General features: G+C 45.8%; 1 long non-coding RNA gene across 2 annotated transcripts in view; it reads right to left on the bottom strand.

The window, feature by feature from the left end:
* Positions 1-18,810, bottom strand: part of LOC117703694 (uncharacterized) — a 29,236-nt gene extending 10,426 nt beyond the window's left edge. For both annotated transcript variants that reach the window (XR_004606185.2, XR_004606186.2), the window contains exons 1-3: positions 18,646-18,810; positions 1,342-1,521; positions 319-389 (exon numbers count right to left, since the gene is read on the bottom strand). This is a non-coding gene — a long non-coding RNA (uncharacterized LOC117703694). The remainder of the gene's footprint in view (positions 1-318; positions 390-1,341; positions 1,522-18,645) is intronic.
* Between the last annotated feature and the right edge of the window lie 4,616 nt (positions 18,811-23,426).

Here is a 23,426-nt window from a genome sequence, read left to right as displayed (position 1 = left end):
GGGAGGCCATGGGTGGGATGCAGAGACCATTCTTCTGCTGTGGTACAGCCAAAATGGTTTGGCTGGCTTGGTCAACTGAAGTCTGAAGGAAGGGAAGGCGCACCCACAGTGTGTCTAGGAACAGTCTGTTGCAGCCAGATGGACTGACACCGAGGCTGTCTCAGTACTGAGGCTGAGAACAGGGCCGGGAGAGCACTCAGGACTCCATGGTGGCTAGAGAGGAGGAGGGTAAGTGGGAGGGGTCAGAGTTGAGATGAAGGGGACTCTTTGCTCAGGGACAGACTGTGGCCACACTACCGCCTGCCTTGTTTCACTTACTGTCAAGTGCATCATCCTCGGGCTACAGCTCAGAGATGAAACGTGTCCCCTCCAAGGCGCATGCGTGAAACCTGTGGGCGGATGAGAAGCTGTGAAGCCTTTAAGAGAGAAGAGTTAGGCCATCAGGGTGTGACCTAAAAGAGAGCACTGGGGCTCCGGCCCATTCCTGTTTCTCACTTTGCTTCCCAGCTGCCACGGGTATGAAGGCCGCCTCCGCCATGCACTCCCACCATGATGTGTTGCCCCTACCCCGGGCCCAAAGGAAACAGACCAACAGATCGTAGATGGAAAGATTGTGAACCCCAATAAGGTCTTTCTCCTTATGACTTCAAAATGTAATGTGCTAAGCATCACTATTTGTTCATCCCTGTAATCCTAGTCCAGAGCATGGGAGGAGGCTGAGGCAGATGGGTTGGGAATTGCAGGCCAGCCTGGACTACGTGGTGACAAATGGTGATGTAGGCTAATAATCTCAGCTACTGGAAAGGATGTGGCAACAGGATTAAAATTTCGAGGTCAGCCTGGGCTATAGATTGATTCCAGAGCTAGCCTAGGAAACTCAGTGAGATCCTGTCTTTAAAAGTAAGTAAAGGGGCGTGAGTATAGCTTAGTGTTAAAGTGCTCACCCCAGGCTCCATCCCTAGTACTTGGGAGGAAAATGCTTTGTGTTCTTGCTACTCTAAAAGCCCGGACTGCTATAACAAAATATGTCACAATACAATGGAGAAAATAAAGTTCCTTTCTCACACAACAGTCACAAGTGAGTGTGTCAGTCAGGGCAGCTCTGTCTCTAAGTCAAACTAAGAGACCCAAGTACCCTCCGGGCTGAAGCTCCACAGTCCTTTGGGGCATGCATATTGTCTACATCACACAGTGACATGGTCTATGTGCCCATGAGGCCATGTAGCCAGCAGTGAACAGGGAGAAAGGCTATGGACATGACACCCTCAGTCTTCAGCTTAGGTCTAGGGATGAACACTCTGCCCACATCCCACTGGAAAGCTCAGCCATCCCGCCACTTACCAGCAAGAGGAAGGAGAAGGCATCCACCCATCTTCCAGGAAGGAGAGGCCAAGTTTGGTGGGAAATTCCAAGGCCAACCATGGTGGGTTCATCAGGAAGTGTGGACAACAGAGACCAACAGTTTAAAAGGGGACATATCAGGTGTGGTGGTGCACGGCTGCAATCCCAGCACTTGGGTATCTGAGGAAGAAGGATTACAAGTTCAAGACCTACATAGAAAGACCCTGCTTCAAATAGCCAAATGGCTAGTCATATAGCTTGGTGCCAGAGTATCTGGCTAGCATATGCAAGAGTCTCGGTTCAATCCCTCATGCTGGGGGCTTGGGGGGAGGAGGGATGTCTAGTCACCACACAAGTTCTAGTGTCTTTTTTCTGCCCTTCCTGTCTGTTGCTGTGAAGGTACAAGACAGCCATTTTTTGATCAGCCATGTGGTCTCTTCTTAGAAAGAAGGCGGAAGACTCACAACGACCAAAGCAAGCTAACCAGAGCACACACTCACCTTTACATCTGAAGGCAGCACTTTGATGCTACACTTCCGTCATGGCAGCTGAGGCTTTGTGCACCAGCCTGACCCTGTTCTGAAGAAAATGCTTTCTATTTATGTCATCAGAGCCAGCTGTCTACACCAAGCCTGTGTAGACAGTCACATCTGCCCTCCATTACATAAAGCCAGCATGTGGCACGAATGGCGGGTTGCTTGTGAATATCTAGTCTCCTTTTTTAGCTTCTTTTTCCCCAAATAGAAAAAGCTCTTGTTTCATAGCTCAGGCAGACCTGGAATATATGTTTTCTTATTCTTTATTTTTTAAGTTATATTATGTGAATGGGTGTTCTGCCTGCCTACATGCATGTCTGTGTACTTCGTCATGGTCCTCCTGTCTTTATCTCCTGAGTTCTGGCACTACAGGCATGCACCACCCAACCCAGGTAGCTTCCTTTTTGAGAATAATGTGATGGTTTGCATGGCCACTCTCTATAAATGGCATGCATTTCTCATCATCTCTTCCAGCTATGTGTCTAGCCTCTGGCTAAGGAGTGTGAGCTTATGTCCTTAAACAGAAAAGGCATGTCCTTCCCTTCAGCCTCCCCCCATTTTTCCACCTAGAACATAATAAAGAGCAACTGGAAAGGGAAGCCTAGGTCTCTGATATACCTAAGAGCTGGGTCACACCAGGCTTGAACTTCACATGAAAACAAAATAGCTTTTTGGTTTGTTGAACCAACCTCTCCAACAGCAGCTGAGCTCAGATCTGACTCTTTCAGGTCTCACAGATTCCTTCTGGTCTCCAGCCAGGTCAGTGTCAGGTGGCTCTTTGGCAACTTGTTTTAACTGCTCTGGCTACAGCTGGGTCTCAGCAGCCACTGCAGGCTGGCAGAAGAATTCACTCTTCATTCCTTTCCAACATGTGTTTGACACACATGCTGTGTGCCTGGCAGCGGGCGCAGACCTTTGGAGCCTAACAAGTAAAGCTTTTCTTTATCTCTCTCTCTCTCTCTCTCTCTCTCTCTCTCTCTCTCTCTCTCTCTCTCTCTCTCTCTCTCTGTGTGTGTGTGTGTGTGTTAGCTGGGCATGGTGGCTCATGGCTTTCTCAAGGCAGATGTTGGTAAATCTGTGAGTTAAAGGTCAGCCTGGTCTACAGAGCAAGTTCCAGGGCAGGCAGGGATACACAGAAACACCCTGTCTCACAAAGCAAGAAGAGGAAGAAGAGGAGCAGGAGCAGCAGCAGCAGCAGCAGCAGCAGCAGCAGCAGCAGCAGCAGCAGCAGCAGCAGCATCTGGGTCAAATTGAAAAGGTTTTAAATTTGAAAATCAGTAACATTGGCACAGGTTGACAATCTCAGCCCTTAGAAAGATGAAGAAGGAGAATCCTAAGTTCCAGGCCAACCTGAGTCATATAGCAAGACCTATCTCAAATAAATAATAAAATAAAATAAACAAACCCAGAGATCTGTAGCCCTCAGAGTAAGCCATAGATACACAAGAAAGGAAATCAACTAAGCTTAGAAGCTCTCTGGAAAGAGCTTCTAAGAGCTTCCCTCCCCCCCACCCCCCAGCTTCTGCTAACCACCTTTCCTGAGTGGCTCTCTAAAGTCTGGAGAGCCTATTATAGACAGTGTGGAGTTTCAGTGCCAGGATCTAACATTTTGGAGATGGTTAAAGTAAGCATGATTTAACCAACTTTTAAGCTTTCCACCCACGAGTCATGAGCCTGTGGCTGCCGTCTTCTGCTCATCATCACTACCCTTTCATGGGAACAGGGGATGGTTGGAAGATCTAGCCTGCCCTGGTCCAGCTTTGCTCCCAGCCTCTCACCCAGGTGTGCTGAAGCACACTCTTCCTGGCAACACCTGGCGTACCTGGTGCTTTCCAGCTTCTGTGCTTTTGTTCAAACTCTTTTTGGACTCCAGAAACCTTTTTAGACCCTACCCACATGGCATCTCAAATATCATCAGGACCATTTTAGTCCTTGAGCAGGACCTCTCTCTCTCTCTCTCTCTCTCTCTCTCTCTCTCTCTCTCTCTCTCTCTCTCGGCACAGTGGCACAACAGAGGAGCCATGGGCAGAGATGACTTGAAGAGGACCCTGGGTTTCTATTATATAAAATTGAGATCCTAATGGTAACTCTTTGCTTTGGCCTTAGAGAAGAATATCACAAATACTATGTCTTCATGAAACCTCTGGTTCACTAACCAGCTAATGACCTTAGTGAGAACTCCGATCTTTTCTGGGCTGTATACCCTACTACAGTAACCACATTCTACTTTAAGAACAAGGGGCGGGTTTTAGTAGATTCCATAGTCTCTGTCTAAATCATAAAGACTGATCAACATTAAAAATGTCATTCAACAAAGACAACAAAAAATTATGAGCATCAGGCAAAAAAACCAATATGTTGGCCATATATATAGCTATAATTATAACTATCACCACACACACACACACACACACACACACACACACACACAAATAGATCTCAACTCTAAAAGATTCTTTCTCAAAATCACATCCCACATAAAGAGCTCCATAGCCTTTCTAGAGCTATGTGCCCAACTGTGGGACCAGGGGAGGGAAAGAACTGGAGATGACAGTCCTAGATTGGCAGCCCCTCCCCAGTGTGATGACTATGGGAAGCCAGCTTCCAATGGAAGGGGGAGAGAGGGCTGGCAGAGGTGTCTGTAGATATCAGGCTCATGTGTTTGTTCTGGAGCTTCAGTTGGAAGCCAGGCACAGGTGATCTCATCTTACACCCCTACAAAGGGCAAAGTTCCTCTCCTTCTAGTCCTTAAACTCATGGCTAGCAGGAGTGTCCTATGACATTTCTGTCCCAAGAGACCCAGAGGAAGCTATGTCCCTCTGCTTGGTAAGCAGATACCAGACCTGGGTGGAGGTCTTGGAGCTCCAGTCGCAGCCATCACTCAGGATGGAGGTCAGCTGCAGTGCTGTCCTCCCTGATAACTGGAGGTTTCCAACAACTGCTGTTGGATGTCAAGGGAGAAGTCTCCAGGATGACCAATCACACCCCCCTTCACGAAGCCACTGAGATAACAGCATTATAACATAGTTTTCCCAGCTGCAGCTCAGTGGCTGCCATCTGAGCAGCCCAGTCAAGAAAAGTCAATTGACTGCCCAGCAAGGTAGAGAGAAGTCACCCTCTGCCTTTGCCTTGATTTTACCAGAACTATCATCCCATAGCCTTAGTAGCCAGGCCTGTTCCTCTGCCTCTTCCTCCACACTCCCTCTTCTTAGCGCACCTGGAGGTCCAGATGTGTTCTGGGATTATCTCGTCAGCCCATCCCTGCTCAGCTAACTCCAACTCTTCCTCTGTATCCTAGGGGGCAACTTTTTCTTCTTTGCTCCTGATTTTTGAAATAGTAATGAATACTTTCCTTGTCATCTCAGAAACATGTGCTGTTGTCAAAGGAGACAAATGCATCAGGCAGGGTTAATAATCTTTACCTAAAAGATGCTTCACATGTGTGAAAGAATTAGCTTTAATTTCATCTCTGGGGTACTCAGTGAGGATTAATTAGTTAATCTTGGGAAAGAAGTATAGTGGTGGGAGGACTTATCAAAATGCTGGGGAGGTAGTGGGAGCAGCTTTGAGATTATTGACTTCAAAATGCTCTGCTGAAGGAGTTGGGAAGAGTGTAAGAGCCAGAGGGGCTGGAGGAGTCCAAGAAAACAAGACGCTGTAAATACAGAACTGACACATTCACACAGCCTGTAACAGCGTGCACGGGGCCTGCATGGGTCTAAGCCAGGTGGGTTCCCAGCACTGAGAGGGGACGCGGACACAGGCCCCACCCCTAACCCAGAAGCTATCTCCAAGTGATGAATGTTCACAAGGGAAAAAGTAGCTCTCTCCAGCAGAATCTCACTGGGTATACAAACCACTCTTAAGGGCAGGCCCCATGCCCAGCAGTAGATGACTGTGGGAAGCCATGGCGAGGCCTTACTCTTGGCAAACACTCACCCTTGGTTCTCCTATCTACTATTCTTCTTTCTGCTTACCTTCCATGATTCACTTGTCAGTTCTCAGAACTTCAAACAAGGTCTCATAGCAACCCACCTTAGTAACCCTTCCTCCTGATCTCTAGATTTAGCCAACATCCTGCTAGATAGATGTTTTTAGAACCCCTGGTAATGGCAAGGCTTTGTGAGAACAACAGGTATAACTTAGTTAGACCCCACAGCTGCAGCTAGCTTCCTCCACCTGCAAAGCCCTCTTTCCTTTCCTGCCCCTCCCCATATCCTGTTTTCAGAGAATATAACCTGTGTGAACAATAAAATCTTTGCCAGCTTGATCAGACGTCTTGACTTGCTGTGCCTCCTTATTTTCTCCCGCATCTCAGTCCTCTCCACAGGGTCTAAGGGTCCCACTTGATTGTCCAGCTGGACTGGACAGATGACCAACACAAATCAAACTCAACGGCATTTTTTGGGTGTTCTTTGTCCCACAGTGCTCTGTCAGGGTGTTGTTGTTGTTGTTTACTTTGCAGGTCTTTTGCACGTATATTATGACTTTGAGCGTTGTGTTTTTATGGGACTTCTGTGTGGGTGAACATGTGTGGTTCTCATGCTTTTTCTTTGGCTCCTTTTCTTCTGTTTGCTTTGTGCTATTCCAGTTTGTTTTTATTTTATCTTATTATTATTTTTTATATGCCTGTTTGTTTTCTAATGAGAAGAAAGACTGTAAATTTGGGTGGGGGAGGAAAAAGGAAAGGATCTGGGAGGAGTTGGGAAAAGACAAACTGTAATCAGAACATATATATTAAAATAAAAAAAAATAGAGGGCAAAAGTGCTCTTCTATGCATAGCAGCAAAGATGGCCGTCTTTGTCTCTCTACTGTCTTGCAGACCAGGCTGTCAGTCAGGGGCTAGAGAGCAGAGGGAGATCAACCAGCAAGAAACACTCAGGGACCAATTCTGTTCTTGCTGTTAATCCTGACTGGGCCCCATAGGAACAGAGCTGCCTCAAGATGGTAGGCAAGTAGCCACCGATGATGGGACCTGCAGCAGAGAGTTCTTCACTCTTTTTTTTTTTTTTTTTTTTTTTTTCTTCGAGACAGGGTTTCTATGTGTAGCCCTGGCTGTCCTGGAACTCACTCTGTAGACCAGGCTGGCCTTGAACTCAGAAATCCTGCCTGCCTCTGCCTCCCAAGTGCTGGGATTAAAGGCGTGCGCCACCATTGCCCGGTGAGTTCTTCACTCTTGTTCTTCATGTCCTCTACTGTAAAATAAAAAGTGAGCCACGTGTTCAGGTGTTGTGGGCCTTTTCTGTGTGACATCACACAGAGACACTGCTTCCTCTCATGCAGTCCCTCCATCATAGAATAGCAGAAAGGACAGTGCATTTTCCAACCCTGCAGAGCTGGAAAGGTTGGGTGTGTATCCAGGTTGTCAGATCCTATGGCTACTGTGGCCTGAAGCCAACTGGAGTTTAAAAACCTCTTGGAGAGTCTCTGTGGCGGGGCAAAGGACAGAGGTTTTGTTTTGTTTTTTAATTTTAAGTGCATTGGTGTCTTGCCTGCATGTATGTCTGTGTGAGAGTAGTGGAGCCCCTGGGACTGGAATGACAGACAAGAGTGACCTGCTACGTGGGTGCTGGGAATCGAATCCAGGTCTTCTGGAAGAGCAGCCAGTGTTATTAACTACTGAGCAGCCTCTCCAACCTGGGAGTACCTAAATATAAACTGGGAGTATCTTTTAAATGCCAAATGAAATTCTTTGTTGTGTTCCACAGTGTAAGGCTGGGATCACAGAGATAAATATCAGCGGTTATTCTTCCAGGTGTCTGAGCTATAGAGGATCCTACAATAAAGAGATTGTGAATGCAGCCCCCAGCCCTCAGCTTTTACTATCTAAAGTGAGTCATGAGTTGGCTTTTAAACCTAGACTGTATCCTCAGACTGAAATCATTGTTTAGCCAATGGTGCTTTGGGGAGTCTCTTAGCAAAACTAGCCAATTACGGGAACCCAAAATGTCAAGCATGTTTGGCTTACAACTTGGAGACTTAAGTGCAACTGATTTGGCTCATTTCTCCAGGGAATCCTTAAAAGGAAGCTAAGTATGAGAATTCTTATCTTTTTTTGCCTGGTCCCTTTTTCTAGTCTGTCAATCAGCGGACTGACTGACGAATAGTTGACATCTGCATGAGGCACCAGAGAAGCAGGGAGCACAAGCAAGACTGCTGCAAACTAATTATTCACTTCAGGATCTGGTTGTCACTTGCACTCTTTCCCTAGATTCCTCCTCCTTCCTCCTTCTCCTTCTCCTCCTCCTCCTCCTCCTGCTCTTCCTCTTCCTTCTTCTTTTTCTCCTCCCCCTCCTTCTCCTCCTGCTCGTCCTCCTCCTTCTTCTTTTTCTCCTTCTCCCCTTCTTCCTCCTGCTTCTTTTTCTCATCTTCCTCCTAACTTCTCTTCCTTCTCCTCCTCTTCTTCCTCCTCTTCTTCCTCTACTTTTCCTCTTCCCCTTCTTCCTTCTCCTTTTCGTTTCCTCTTCTTCCCCCTCCTCCTCTTCTTCCTCTTCCTTATCTTCTTTTTGAGTCAGAAGTCTCACTATGTAGCTCTGCCTCTCTTGAAACTCATGTAGACCAGGCTAGCCCTGAACTCACAGAGATCTACCTGCCTCTGCCTTCCAAGTGCTGGGATTTGGTTTCTTCTAAAGCAAGCAGCGTAAGTCATTAGTAGACACAGGGGTTAATTGCTTGGATTCACATTTGCCAATGGGAAAGCCTACAGCTCCAGAGTCCTCTATCAGGGCAGTAGTGTGTCTGAGGACCTTGTAATGCTTCAGACTCTGATTCTCAAGACCCTTCTAGTAACTTCCAGTAACTGCCAAGGCTGCTTGTCTTTTGACATGCTTTGTGTGTCAAGCTTTTACATCTCATTTGTATAGTTGGCAGGTGATGCACAAACCAATCTGTCCAGGATTCAAAACAATGGTGTCTTTGTAATATAACTGTGAAGACATGGTTATGGGTAGACTCCAGTTTACAGAAGACCTGATATAAAGTAAAACTTAATGTCTCCTTAAACACAAAGACCCCGACAAGAAAGGAGCCTGTGTATTCTGTAATTTGTGCTGTGGCTTGAATGTCCCTCCAAAACTCGCTGGTATTCCAACACCACTGCAACAGTAATTTTTTTTTCAATTTGCTGCACCTGAGTGTTTGCCTGATCATATGTATGTGCACCATGTGCATGCTTGGTCCCTACAGAGGTCAGAAGAGGCCATCAGGCTCCACGGAACTGGAGTTACAGACAGTTGTGAACCAGCGTGAGGGTGCTGGGAATTAAATCTAGGTCCTCTGGAAGAGTAGCCAGCACTCTTAACCAATGATCCATCTCTCCAGCCCCACTACTGTAGTAATACTAAGAAGGGATTAGGTGTTAGATGTGATCGTCCCAGCTCGGAAGGCAGAGGCAGGCAGATCTTTGAGTTCAAGGCCAGTCTGATCTACAGATCAAGTTCTAGAGCAGCCAGGGCTACACAGAGAAACCCTCCCTGTCTTAGAGGGGAAAAAAAGGACTAGGTTAAGTATGGTGGTGCATTTGTTCCTACCACTGGGCCTTCTGGGGGAGCAGAGGCAGGTGAATCTCTGAATTTTGGGCCCGTTAGAGCTACTTAGAGAGACCTTATCTCAATAGTAATCATCATCATCATAGTTATATCATAATATATTGTGTACTAATTAATATTAGTATTATAAACAAATTTTACAAAGATGTGATTAAATCACAAAGACTCTGCCCTCATGAATGAATAAAGGTCATTACCCAAGAATAGGTTTCTGGGAAAGCTGAGAGATTTGTCCTGTTTCCTCTCGTTGTTTCACACAGCTTTGTCTCTCCATCTTAAGATGCAGCCACAGGCCCTGACAGATGCCAGCCTGGTGCACTTGGCTTCCCAGCCTCCAGAACAGAGACATAAATTTATTTTCATTAGAAATTACTCAGTGGTATTCTGTTACAGTAACACTGAATGGAGCTAGAGGGACAAGAATGGAGGCACTCGAGGGAGGCGGTGGGAACACCCTGGGGGGATTCAAGGAACACGGAGAAGGTGCCGGCCAAAAGTGTCTCAGATGAGAGAAGAGCTGGAGGCCCAGCCAAGCCTCCATGCACAGAGCTTCCCCGCCCACAAGGCAACCTTGCATTTTGGAGATGACTGAAAATGAAGCCTCAGAGTGATCCTTTCTAGATACAGGAGAAGTAAACACAGCCATGGAGACTCCAAGAAGCTTATGACATGGAGAAAGGACAGCAAGGAAACTCCGAGGAGGGCCTAAGAACACAGCCCACTTGTGCTCAGGTTGCAGTTGGACAGAGTGCAAATCTCCCCTCTGTCACCACACGGTCAACTGTGTGTCCTGTTCACTCACTGGTCAAGAGCAATATGGAAGAACTGTTGGCATCTACCCCAGTGTCCACTCCTGGCTTCTCACTACAAGGCGCAGATACTGAATGCTGTTACAGTGCTGACCAGGAAACAATATCTCAGCCTCCTGGTAGGTGAACCAATAACATCTGCACTCCATATTTATTATTATTCTTTAATTTTTCTTTGGTTTTCTTTGTTGTTGTTGTTTGTTTATTTGTTTTTTTTGAGACAGGGTCTCATTTTGCAGCTCTGGGTGTCCTGGAACTCACTATGTAGATCAGGCTGGCCTTGAACTCACAGAGATCTACCTACCTCTGCCTGGTATGCTGGGGTTAAAAATCATGAGCCACTACGCCCAGAAGACAACCTATGACAGTTGGTTCTTTTTTTCCATCATCTGGGTTCTGGGGATAGAACTCACTTAGGGAGTCAGACTTGGCAGCAAGCACCTTCATTCACTGAGCTGGCCCAAGAAGCACAAATCTGGGATTCAGACTGAGATTTATCATTGAATTTCCCTAATAGTTATTTATTTCAAATTATGTGGGCGTATGTGTATGTCTGTCTGTGCCTGTGCCTGTGCCTGTGCCTGTGCCTGTGCCTGTGCCTGTGTCTGTGAGAGCAGGTGCCAATGGAAGCCAGAGGCATCTGCTCTCCTGGAGCTGGGATTACAGACTGCTGTGAGCTGACTGATGTAGGTGCTGGAAATTGAACTTGAGTCCTCTGAAAAAGCAATACGCACTCCTAACCAATGAGCTATCCCTCTAGTGTTCCTCCCCACCCCCAGTAGTTCTTATGTGACATTAGGCAAGTTACCTTTAGCACCTCAGTTGCTCATCCATCTCACGGAGGTTATAAACATAGTAGTCATACCCCGTAGAAGTGATGAAATTCTGAGGGTGGGGGTGTGAAGGCCTAGTACCATCCCTGAAGCCTCTTTCTTGCTGCCTGTCAAGGTCAGCAACCACCGCCATCACTGCCTGTCACAGCTCCCAAAGGTCAGTGGGCTTGGGCAAAGCTAGTGGCTACCTCATAGGCTTGCTGTAAGCATGCCATGCGCCTGCCTAATGATGAAGCCTTCGCAAGTGTCAACCTCTCTCTCTGTAGCCAGTGGCAAACCTTCCTCAGTGAAAAACAAACATGGTTACGAGTGTGCTGCCGTGATTTAGAGGACGTTTTGTGTATGTCCTTCAATGCTTCTTGTATCACACTTGGGTCCCTGTGTTGAGATATGAAGAGGGAGCGGGGACTTTGGGAGAAGCTTAGAAGCAATGGAACACTCACTTATCATGTGTGAGGCCCTGGGTGTGATCCCAAGCAAAATGAACAGAGACAGAGAGAGACAGACAGAGAGAGAGAGAGAAAGAGAGAGAGAGAGAGAGAGAGAGAGAGAGAGAGAGAGAGAGAGAGAGAGAACAAAACTAACACCCCGAGGATAGTGACAATCTGACTGGTATTTAGAGATCAGGTTTCTGGGTCATGAGTAGAGACTAGTTAAAGGGCTGGAGCCAGAGCTTCCACTGTTGAATCCTGGAGGCTTTACAGGGGGAGAGAAAGGAGCAAGAAGATAGTTACATATTCTCTCTCGTTCTCTCCCCCTCCCTTGCCCCATCTCTTACTATACAATGCCCTTGGTACCACCTTGGTATTCTTTAACAAGCGGGTCATCCCCCATGGAGGCCCTCGACCTTGCTCTTCCAGAATCACGAGCCCAAACAAACCCCTTATTGTTAAAACTCATTCTGTCTGTGGTACTGTGCCATTGGCAGCCAAGGACTCATTAATACACTCGCGTTCGGGGATCTATTTTAATTCACGTTGTTATTAAATAGAACCCTCCACCCGCCCCCGTGACTTTTGCAGAATGAATGACAAATCAGCCTTGTGTGCATGAGTTTTGGAAAGATGCTGGCTTTGCCAGGCCTTGCAGGCAGCATGCCCTGAGCGCAGGATGTGTACCATGGGAACACTTTCAACCCAGCGGCCGTCTGCCAGGAGCGGCAACTCCACACATGAGAGCAGACAAGAAGCACTGTCTCCCCAAACCAGGATTCAAAAATGATGATCCTGTCTCATCCCAGGCCTATGTTGGCCAGACTCCCCTACCATTAAAAGTGCTCCATTCCAGCTGCTTCAGAGAAAGGAGTGGTGGTTTATTTTGCAGCTCGCTGTGCCAGCACAGCATGGAGCAAGCATTCGAATTCTGGGTTTCCTCTTTGCACAAAAGACTCTGGGCAAAACAAAGCCGGGATGAGCGGGGTCACGGGCTTCTGGGCCCTAGTGGTCACTTACTTTCAACAAAGAGAAACCAGAGCTGGCTGGCCACCGTTCTGTGGGTCTGGGGGAAGTACGTTGCCATGGTGATGGTTCAGCACCAGCCCCAGAAGCCAGTGTGGGAGACCCCAGGTGCAAGGTGCACTTCCTGAGGCGGAGGAGAGGGAAACTCAAAGAGAATTCGCACCGGTTCGTAGGATTTCCATGTTTTGTCTGAAAGAGATATTTCTAGCTCGTCTTATGTTGGAAAATTGTGTTCACAACTCTGAACTCTGAACACAGTCGACTTACCACATCCTGAATGTCAGAGATCATTTAAAATCAGAGGAGAGGGAAGGAAGAGCAGTTGAGACTCACGCTGCTGCCCAATCAGAATCTGATAGAAAGCATTCGATAATGGTCTATTTTTAGACACATATGGAATACTCATTAGGAGAGGCCAGGTATCGGCCCAGCTCTATGGCAGATTGTAGGAGACACCAGTGTAGAGAAATCATTTGATTTCTTGGTACTTCAGATTAGAACCATGAGTAAGAGCCATAGAATTTTATGTTGAGAGGAAAAGCAGGAAGCGTGAGTTCATACATTAATTTGCAATGCTGAATATTCAAATCGTATTTTATTTTAATTTTTAATATTTTAGTTTTCTGAGATAGGACCTCTCTAACAGACAGCCCGGGCTGTCCTGGAACTCACTAAACACACCACGCCGGACTCAAAGTTACAGAGATTCACCCACCTCTGCCTCCAGAATGCTGGGACTAAATAAAGGTGTGTGCCAACACAGTGGGCCTCAAACTTATTTTAAAAGCAGATCACATTCAAGGACAATGGACCAATGCATTTATTTCTATTTAATTCTCTACAAAAAGCCACTGGGATTTCTGAACCAACACTCTATTTAAGTGGAAATGTAGGTTTTGCCAAGAGAAAGCTCATATTAGGTAGCTAAGCCCAAACTCATATCTGTGCTCTGCAAGCCATGTGCCCACTTTCCCCCGCAAAGAAACAACAGAAGCTATTAATTAGCAAGGTTGGAAAGTTCTAGCATAGAATAATGGGCAACCCAGCAAAAACAATTCCTCAGGTACTAGAGGCTGTGGAGAAAAGAGAGAGAGGGTCAGAGAGCTTCATTAAGGCGCACACTCATTCCCCCTTGAATAGATTCAGCTCCTGAAGGGTTTCTGGGTTTGTTAAAACAACAGCATACAATTTCAGGAGCTAAATGCACACTTTGGTTTGCACCATATGATGGTTACTGTTGACTGTCAACTTGATAGGCTCTAGAGTCACCAAGGAGATAAACCTCTGGGTGTCCCTGTGAGTTTCTAGGCTGGGCTAAATAAAGCCCCATCCTAAATGTGGGTGGCACCATCCACAGGTCCTGGGCTGAATAAAAAGGAGAAGGACAGCTGAACACCTGCTTCCTGACTGCAGCTAATCCATTTCAGCAAGCCAGGCAGTCGGTGCATAGCTCTGTCTACTCTGCTGAATTCGCTCGTACCACTCTGAAAAGCAGTCAATACTATCTCCATCTTACAGAAGCACAAACACAATCATAGAGGATAAACTGTATCCAAGGTCACTTTACCCAGGAGAGAACGCAACCTGCAAGGTTTTGTGGTCACCAAACAGTAAAGCCACGGCCTAAATTCAGGTCTCAACTTGGTAGCCCAGTTCCATCAAACCTCAGGACATCACTACCTTCCAACTGAAACTTCCTACTCAAATATTAAAGTGACAATAATAGACGCAATAACTTTGTAAAGAAACCTTTTCCTCTGAAACCTTACTCAAACATTATACCCTGTAGCATTATAAAATGAAGGTATGACCATGATCTCTATCTACAACTCTATGTTTATAAAAATATGAAACGGAGATACAGAGAGATTAGGTAACTTGCTGGGGTCACACAGCCTAAACTACTTGTTGCATTAGTTAACATCAGTTCAGTCAGCTAAACCTGGGGGTACAGGTCAATAATCCCAGATATTTGGTAGGTCAAGGCAGGAGAATCACAAGGCCCATTTGAGCTACCAACATGAGTTCAAGTCCAGCCTGGGTAACTTAGTGAGATCTTCTATCAAAATAAAAAGTAAAAACAGGGCTAGGGACCTAGCTCAATGGTAGAACACTTGTCTAACATGCATAAGGTCTTAGGTTCAATTCCCAGTCCTGGGAGAAAATGGGGATCAGATCAGCCATTCCACAGTTTACAAAAACAACAGGAAAACATCCCACTCACAGGATGTGAATCTAAGCAAATATTAATCTAAGGGGGCAATTAATTGACTTTAATTTGCTTTGATTCTCCTGGTTCCCAGGTGATTCAACGTTGAAAACACATAGCACATATTCCAGAGGCAAGGGATATCGAAAGCTGCCTGTCACTTGAACTGTCACTCTGACTAAATGAAGCACCTATGAGAACTAAGGTGTCTTGTCTTCTAGAAGAAAGTCCACTCGCAGGGCAGCTTCACATTAATGAGTTCAGCGATCACGGTGTTAGCTGGAGCTTGGGTCCTTCCTCTCCCCATGGCCTATGATGCCAGGTTTGAGATTGGCAGATTACATACATTACCATATTCAGTGCCACCCAAGGTGCTGGTCTGCATCCTGGAACACGTGTACAATACAGTGTACCAGATCATAAAGACAAATACCCGCCCCTCACCTTTTAGAGCAGGAAAACTAGTCCCTGGCCCACTCTGCCATCAGAGTGGCTCCTCCCTACAGTGCTATCTTCTCAAAGGCTCAAACCAGCCTTGATCATAGCACTGGTCAGTCATTGCCTTTCAAACTGAGGCTACCATCTATAAGCAGCCATCAAAATCAGTTCACCATTAGCTTTCCATTGTTGTAACCAAACCAAACACGGAGAGTGCCAACTTAAGGAGGGCGGGGGGAGATTGACTTGTGGCTTCAGAGGACAGCGTGATCAGCTCGGGTCCATGGAAACCGAGAGCCACAATGAAGCATTGAGCACATAGCTCACCCCATGACCCCATAGACAGCAGAGAGAGCAGAGTGGGCTGTCTCCCTGTGTTGCTCTTGTTCCATCAAGGCCCCACCCTGTTGAACAATGCCCCCCCCCCCCACTCTAACCGACCTTCTCTCACTTGCTGTCCTACATGCCAATCATTCCTGGACAGACACATCCACGGTTATGCTTTGCTAATGTCTTAGGTATTTCTCAACTCAAACTAGCTGACAGTCACATCCAATGGTTGAGAAAGTTACAGAGCACTTTGCATGTAAGGGCAAGTATTGCTTCAAAAAAACTTTGTGTGTGTGTGTGTGTGTGTGTGTGTGTGCGCGCGCCAGGGCTGTTATGCAGAAAGACTTTTTATCAATAGATAGATAGATAGATAGATAGATAGATAGATAAAATTGAGGGCTGTGCTATGTTCCATGGTCGCCTTTAGCAAAGATTCACATGCCAAGCTCTTATTGACAAACTTCAGACTGTTGGGCAAATAATATTTCCCCATAGCCAAAATGAGCATGTCTTCTTTTGGCCAGGGATGGTAAGAGTATATTGTGGGCCTTATTTCATCTAATCATCCTAGCAAGTGTTCCAAAATCAACACTCGGATTCCCATTTGTCAGCTGAAGCAATGATAGTTCAACAAAATGTAGTTTGTTGGGATTCTAGCAGTCAAGGGACACAGGCTTAGGGACAAGGCTGATACAGTCCACACCCTTGGTCCTTACTCTCCAAAGAAATGTAGCAGCTGCCATCAACAGCAACAGCCCCTGGAGAAGGAGGTGAGGGCACAGCAAGGATCCCACTCATTCACGGGTGAGAACTCTTTTCTTTTAATTAATACAAATATTTGTACATATTTATGGGGTGCATTATGTTAATTTGATACATGCATGCCATGCATCTGATCAAATCAGGGTAATTGGCATTTCTACCTCATCAAACATCAATCATTCCTATGTTCTGGGAAACCTCAGATGCTTCCAGTTATCTTGAAATATGTAACAATCAGAGGTTGAGTACAGTGATTGCCTACATATAGACTCCTTGGGTTCAGCCAGATCCAGAGACACGAAGTCTCACCTACTCCACAACAGTTGGCTTCCAAGCCCAGCAGATCTAGTTTGACTCTCTGGTGGCCTCAGACAAGACACTGCACTCTGGGCTCAGACAATGCACCCTGCAGCATAAAGTCTCCCTCAGGAGCCCACAGGCAGTCACTTGAGGCTGTGACTCCTGGCTATGCCACTCACATTTGCTTCTGTTTCAGGCTTGACAAGCATGGCCTGAGGGATAAAGAATTCAGCTTCAGGTGATAACTACCAAAGCCTCGTGAGCAGCCAGACCCCTGCCCATCTCATCCTTAGGCACCTGGGCAGCTCCCGGCTTTCTGGCCCCGAGTAATGAACTCCTGAAATCCAACAGTTATTTCATTAAAATGGTTTCACATCACATGCTTTTATGAAACAGAGGAGAAATTAAAACTTGTGAGTCTGTTGTCTTGCTGCAAATGACCCTCTCTTTCTCAAATGGGGGCCAGGTGGGGTGGGTGGTGATACTTGAACTACTGAAGGATGTGCCAAATGAGCTCTGTGTAGCTACTCCCTGGGGCCCTAGTTCCCTGTGGCTCTGCACTCTTGTAGGATGACTCTGGCAATTTACTCCTCCGTTTCTTCCACGTATCTGGAGGAACCAGACACTGTAAGAAGTTGGCTTTTATTGATAGGCCTGTCCTTACCATTGTTTTGTTTTGTTTTCAATGCTCAGCTGAGAGGACACTAATTTTTACTTAAGAAAAAAGAAGCGGATCCACGTGTGGTGACATTTGCCTGTAATCCTAGCATGTAGGAGGCTGAGGCAGGGGGATCACCAGAAGTTCTGGGTCACTCTGGGCTACATAGCAAGGCTCAAGCCAGGCATTGTCTTCACCCCCTTTTTTGTTAGTATTGGGCCCCGTGAGTGCCAGGATTCAGGCATGTATCACCACCATGTCCACTCTCTTGCCCCCTTTCAAAGTCCAATTCGAGTAGAAAGTTGAATCTGACTCCAGAGAAGCAGGTGATTCTTAAATGCCAGTTTGACTTGTGCAGCTGGACACTGCTATCAACTCTAGACAGGTGCTGGGAAAGCAAGCCTCTCCTGGGGAGTTCCCTAGGCCTCTGCCACACATCCTTTAAATACAGTCTTGGAGTGTTTAACTTTCCTGACAGATTCACACAGAGCAAGGGGTGCTAAGAGGAGGCTAAACACCCTGCCACCCCAAGATGTATAGTATAGAAAATACGCCTACACCAGATCTTCCACAGCATCCTGTGCCTCTGCTGAACTTGCCTCCACAGTGCGTAACACCACAAGGACATTGTAAATAGTTTCTCCCTAGTGCCCATGTTATCTGGGATGTACACTTGAGCAGCCTGGTTCCTGTCTAGTGAACCACATAGAGACCAAAGGAATAAGAGCTAATGTAATTGGTGGGGGTCATTTCCAGAAACACACTGTTGGGGACATATCAGGAGATATCTGTGTTCTAAACAGGAAATCATGGTAATCAAACCAACATAGCATCCAAATTACTTTAGGGAAAATGATTGTTACAAAATCAGATTACAGGCACACCAACTCGGCCCCCCCCCCCCCCCCCCCCCCGTCAGCTATTGAAACAGGCTTCCTTTTTCATTACACCTCATTATTTTGGTCATTTCCTTGCTTATTCTAGAACGCATTTTAACTATTCACAATTTCTATAACTTGTTCATAAAATAGCACCACCATACTTAAGTCTCCTCTGAGACACAGCTTGACCCAAGTGGGGTGAAAGGAGTTGTAACATTTACTAGCAGGAGCCACACAGTCCCAAGTGAAACATGTAAAGGCCTCCAAGACTACAACAGATCTAAATTGGGGCCAGAGGAAGGAAATGCACACGCCTCCAAGGCTGATGGGAAATCAGCTTTGCAAGTGTATTTCAAGCACCCAGACTCCTGATGTTTATACACAGGAATAGCCTTGAAAGCAGAAGGTCCAACGCCATTAACAAGCAACGAGATCCTTTTGCTTCTGCCAAATATGACAACTGAACTAGCTAGAACCTGTAGGTGAAATGGAGGGAAAGGCAGAAGATAGGGAGGGAAGGATGATGGAACGGGTTGACCTCACCGAGCACGGCAGCTGGTCAGAAGGCCAGGTTGCACGTTCCCTTCAGGGAGATGATGGGCAGCAAGATCATTCTGGAAGTTTCTCCTTTGCTGCACCGAACTCAGGCATCCTCAGTACAGTGTCCTTCATTTTGTCATGCTGTTCCTTTGGCTTTGCCTTTCCTGCTTCCTGGCTTGCCTTGTTTGTGATTAGCTGGAAGCCAGTACATTATCATCGACCACTAACCAAGCAATAGCACATCTTCTGCCCCTGGGCATTCGCTGCTTACCCGTCAATCGTTTTCTATTGACCTTGAACTAAGATCCGTGAATTCAAAAACAGCAATGTAAAAATTTTATAGGCAAACTAATGGCATACCAATTTATAGAGAGCTGATTCTTCAATAACACCCTTGAAGGGCACAGTCCCTACCACTGCAGGAGCTCCAGATTGCAGGTATAATTGCTAAGGTTCTGGCACTGTGTGCCGCTCTTGCCATGACTTCTGTAAACTCTAAGTTGCTATCAGTTATAACTGATTCATTACTTTTTGTCATAAAAACAAACACATTACCAGTTAATTCTAAGTGCCCACCACAGTGCATTGCCTGTAAGCTGAAAGAGCTTAAAGCACAAAGTCCCTTACTAGTGTAGTCACGTGACTATCTTTTTGTGAAATTTGCAGAAGCTATTTTTGCTTCTCTCTATTGGACCACAGTCTCTTTCCATGCTGACTTCCCCTCTGGTATACTTCTGCTTGTCTTCAGTGGCACTGGAGAGACCATGGGCAAAGCAGGGGATCCTATATATAAAGGGGAAGTTGTTGGGGGAGAGTAACAGGGACACATTTAGTTCATCCTGGGGACAAGTTCATGTGGTCACAGTTATGTCTGCACTGTAGCTACTTCTGGTTATTCTGGTATAAAATTGCTTCTTGCTTATCTATCCTCCACCACATTAACTCTCCTGCAGCCAGGTCCTCAGGTGTAAGACTGAGGGTTGTGACCAGTATAAACATGCCCCATTGTGCTCATGTAAAGAGTATGTCAGGGTAGGAGAAAAGAAATGAGGTTTGAGTCGGAAGTCAGTCTGCGGGACCATCCGCTAAACCTCACGGATCACATACAAAAGAAACTCCAGAAAAATTTCTGCAAACAAGTCTATGATCCATGCTGCTACAGGCAAGTAGCAAGAAAGCTACTTCTGCAGGGGTTTCAATGACTGGAGAATCACAGTTGAGAAAGAGGGACATGAAAGGCTTCTATGACAATCCCTACCCTCAACCCTAATCCCCAAAGGAACAGCCTAGATGGGAAGCCATAGAAGGGAACTCTTTAAAACTGTGATAAGGAGGCTGAAGTGTAGCTTTCCACAATTGATGGCTTCTGACGGGAGTGGGGGTGGGAAAGGACTCAGTTTTCTTTAAGGGGCTGACCATGCTCTAGTGAGTATATAGGCAACACAAACTGGAATTATTATTATTATTAGTAGCAGTAGTGGTATCATCATCATCCTTCTCTTCCTCTTTTTTTCTTTCTTCATCCTTCTCCTCTTTCTTTTTCTCCTCCTCCTCCTCGTCCTTCTCACCTTCCTCCTTCTTTTTCTTCTTCTCCTCCTCCTTCTTTTTTGCAGGGGAGGTCATAAGGGCTCATGGCCCTGGGAGGACTGGGGAGTGAGTGTAATTGAGATACATGATGTAAAATTCCTAAACAATCAATAAAAATATTATGTTGGAAAAAGAGATTTTTCCCAACTTAGCAACCTTATTTTGGCAGTTTCTATGACACTGACATAAATAAGTTATTAAGTTGGAGAACATCATCTTAAATTATCAATAGGAAAATACAACTTTCCATCAACCATAGCGATAGCTGAACGGTATGATTATTCTCTTGATAGAAAAATGACATAATAAGTTCATTGTTATTGAAACGGCTTTGACCAAAGCAAAGGACTACAGAGACACTGCAGAAGTTGGCCACACAGTTAATTTTTTACATATCATGAGGTATTGGGAAAGGGAGTAGTTTGTATTATTTGTGATTTCTGTGCCCCTTTTTAAAATTGTAATTTTGTTGTGATTCTTTATTTAAACAAATACGTTGTTGCCTAATTTTGATTCTATAGTTTATGTTGTTTTCTAAGATGGGAGGGGGGATTTAATACATGAGTACTGTATTTATATCATTTCTAACTTTCTTCTTCCAAATAATATAAAGTCCAGGCCACATAAAACCTAGACATACCCCAGGATGCCATCACAACTTCAGAGAGGATTTTAGTTTGTAGGAGGAAGTATGAGAGTTAAAGTTGATAAAATACACAGGACACATTTTTTCACTCAGTTTGACACCACAACACTGTGAGATGTCGTTTTTCACAGATGGGGAGAACTGGGCTCAGGAAGTTGAGAAGGCTTCCCAGAATTGTGCTTTCAGGATTAATCCTGCCATAATTCAGAGACTGATGCCACAAAGGGATTCTGCCTGAGCAGAATCTCTCTTTAGGAGTCTGGTGTTCTTCATTCCCTGTTGTTAGTAAAATGCAGAGCCAAGATTCAAAAGCCCAAGCTACAGCCGTGCCTCTCTTCCTGCTGTCTGTGGAGAGCATGTAGATCTCTTCAGCTGCTTCTCCAGCACCATGTCGACCTGTGTGCTACTTGTTCCCCAGCATGACGAAAATGGACTAAACCTGTGAAACTATACACAAGCCCCAATTAGATGTTTGTTCTTGTAAGACCTGTAGTCATGGTGTCTCTTCACAGCGATAAATAGTGACTAAGACATTTCCTCTGATTCACTGGGGAATCAGAAGAAAACTTATGGGTGTTGGTTTGCTCTTTCCACCACATAAGTCCCTGGGATCAAACTCAAATCCTGAGGTTTAGTGTCAGGTCCCTTTACCTGCTGAGTCTCACCATAACTTTTGGAAAAGAACTGCCATCTGCCAGCACCTTCCAACAGGAACAAATCCATCAAAACAGTATTCTACTTCATCCCTCGGGTGGAATATTGATATTTAATATCTCCCTTTCATTAGAAAAATGTAAGGGTTAAGGATCTGTTCCCTAGCCCTGCCCCACCCCTATGCCTGTTCAAGAGGTCTTGGCCACTAGATTTTATTTGAGCTAAGTTCCCCCTTTTGTCCTAATGCCCATGACTACTTGGAAGGAGAAATTCAATAAGGATGCTCTCTTGGATCATTAAGGACCAGTGAGGAAACTGTGTTGTTGGAAAACAGGAATACCAAGGACTCCTGGAGGAAGACAAAGGTTTGCTCCTGGCAGGGTTTGTTTTGCTTTGGAGGCAGGCCACAAAATCAGAGGATTCTGGGTACCCAGAAGGCAACTGTGTTGTGGCAATTCTCACTTCCATTCCACCCAGTCCATTGCAGTCATTAAAAACCAGCTGACTGTGGCCAGGGAGATAGCTCAGCAGGGAAAGGTACCTACCACCAGTCTTCATGATCTGAGTTAGAACCCAGGGACCCACATGATGGAAAGAACAAACCAACTCCCATAAAATTTCCACTGACCCACACATACCTCTGCCCCCAGTGAATCAATAAATATCTTAGTCAGTGTTCTTCTGCTGTGAAGAGACAACACGACTATGACAACTCTTATAAAAGAAAGCATTAAATTGAGACTCGGAGTCCAAAAAGTTAGATCCAGTTCTGCCTCCCAGCCCCATGCTCCCCAAAATAAGACTCAGATTCAAAATACAAGTGCCTTGGCTGTATAGCTAGGCTCTGCTCTGAGTAGGTCATAGCTAAAATAACCCAGTTATTTTAACTTACGTTTTGCCATGTGGCTGGTCACCTGTGCTCAGTCACCATGTGTCCATCTCCTCACACTTTTCCTAGCCAATCTCCCTGCCTCCTTCTCCACCAGAATTCTTTCTCCTCCCGATGTCCCACCTTCTATTTCCTGCCTAAGCCATAGGCCATGGGCTTTTTAATGGACAGGTGAGGCATCCCTGCAACACATAAGATGTTCTCTCTACAGAGGCTTAGCTCATGACTCTTGGTGGGGAGCATGTGGGCACACAGGCAGACACAGTGCTGGGGAAATAGCTGAGAGTTCTACATCCAGATCCACAGGCAGCAGGAAGGGAGAGGGGCACTGGATCTGGGTTGGGCTTTTGAATCTTCAAAGCCAATTGACACTCTTCCTCCAACAAGGCCACACCCCCTAATCCTTAAACAGTGCCACTCCCTGGTGACGAAGCATTCAAATATATAAGCCTATGGGTGCCATTCTTATTCAAACCACCACAATAAATTTCTAGCTGATTAGTTACTAATGCAAAATTCCTCTTGGCTATTAAGCCAGCCCCACCAAATCCGGTATTTCAGGGGTCTAGATACAAACAGGCCTCTTCCACTGACATACTTGGGACTGTCCATCACAAGGAACACCACCACCCACCATGAGCCTGAGTTCCCTGTCTCCACTGGCCGTGATTTATAGGGAGAAAGCCGGAGCTTAAGGCAAGAGTCCTCCAGTCTCCTTAAGACTACACACTGAAAAAAAGACTCGGCTTAAACAGGGAGGGACAGAGACAGTAAAGGAAGCTGTGACCTTCCAGTTGTTAAAAGCCACTGTTTCAGAAGAAAAACTCTGAAGTAAAATCTCTCAGAGAGATCTTGTTATCATCCACATGGCCACAGATCAGCCTTTGTGCTAGCTGCACACACGGGATTCTGAGGACCTTCACCTTAACTGGCTCACAATGTTTTTAACTCATAAGATAAATGGAAGTTGTGATCTGCCTGGCACGGTGGCCCACACCTTTAGTCCTA

The sequence above is a fragment of the Arvicanthis niloticus genome, chromosome 2, assembly GCF_011762505.2.
Source record: "Arvicanthis niloticus isolate mArvNil1 chromosome 2, mArvNil1.pat.X, whole genome shotgun sequence".
In the NCBI taxonomy this organism is placed as follows: domain Eukaryota; kingdom Metazoa; phylum Chordata; class Mammalia; order Rodentia; family Muridae; genus Arvicanthis; species Arvicanthis niloticus.
This window is presented reverse-complemented; position numbering and strand designations above follow the sequence as displayed.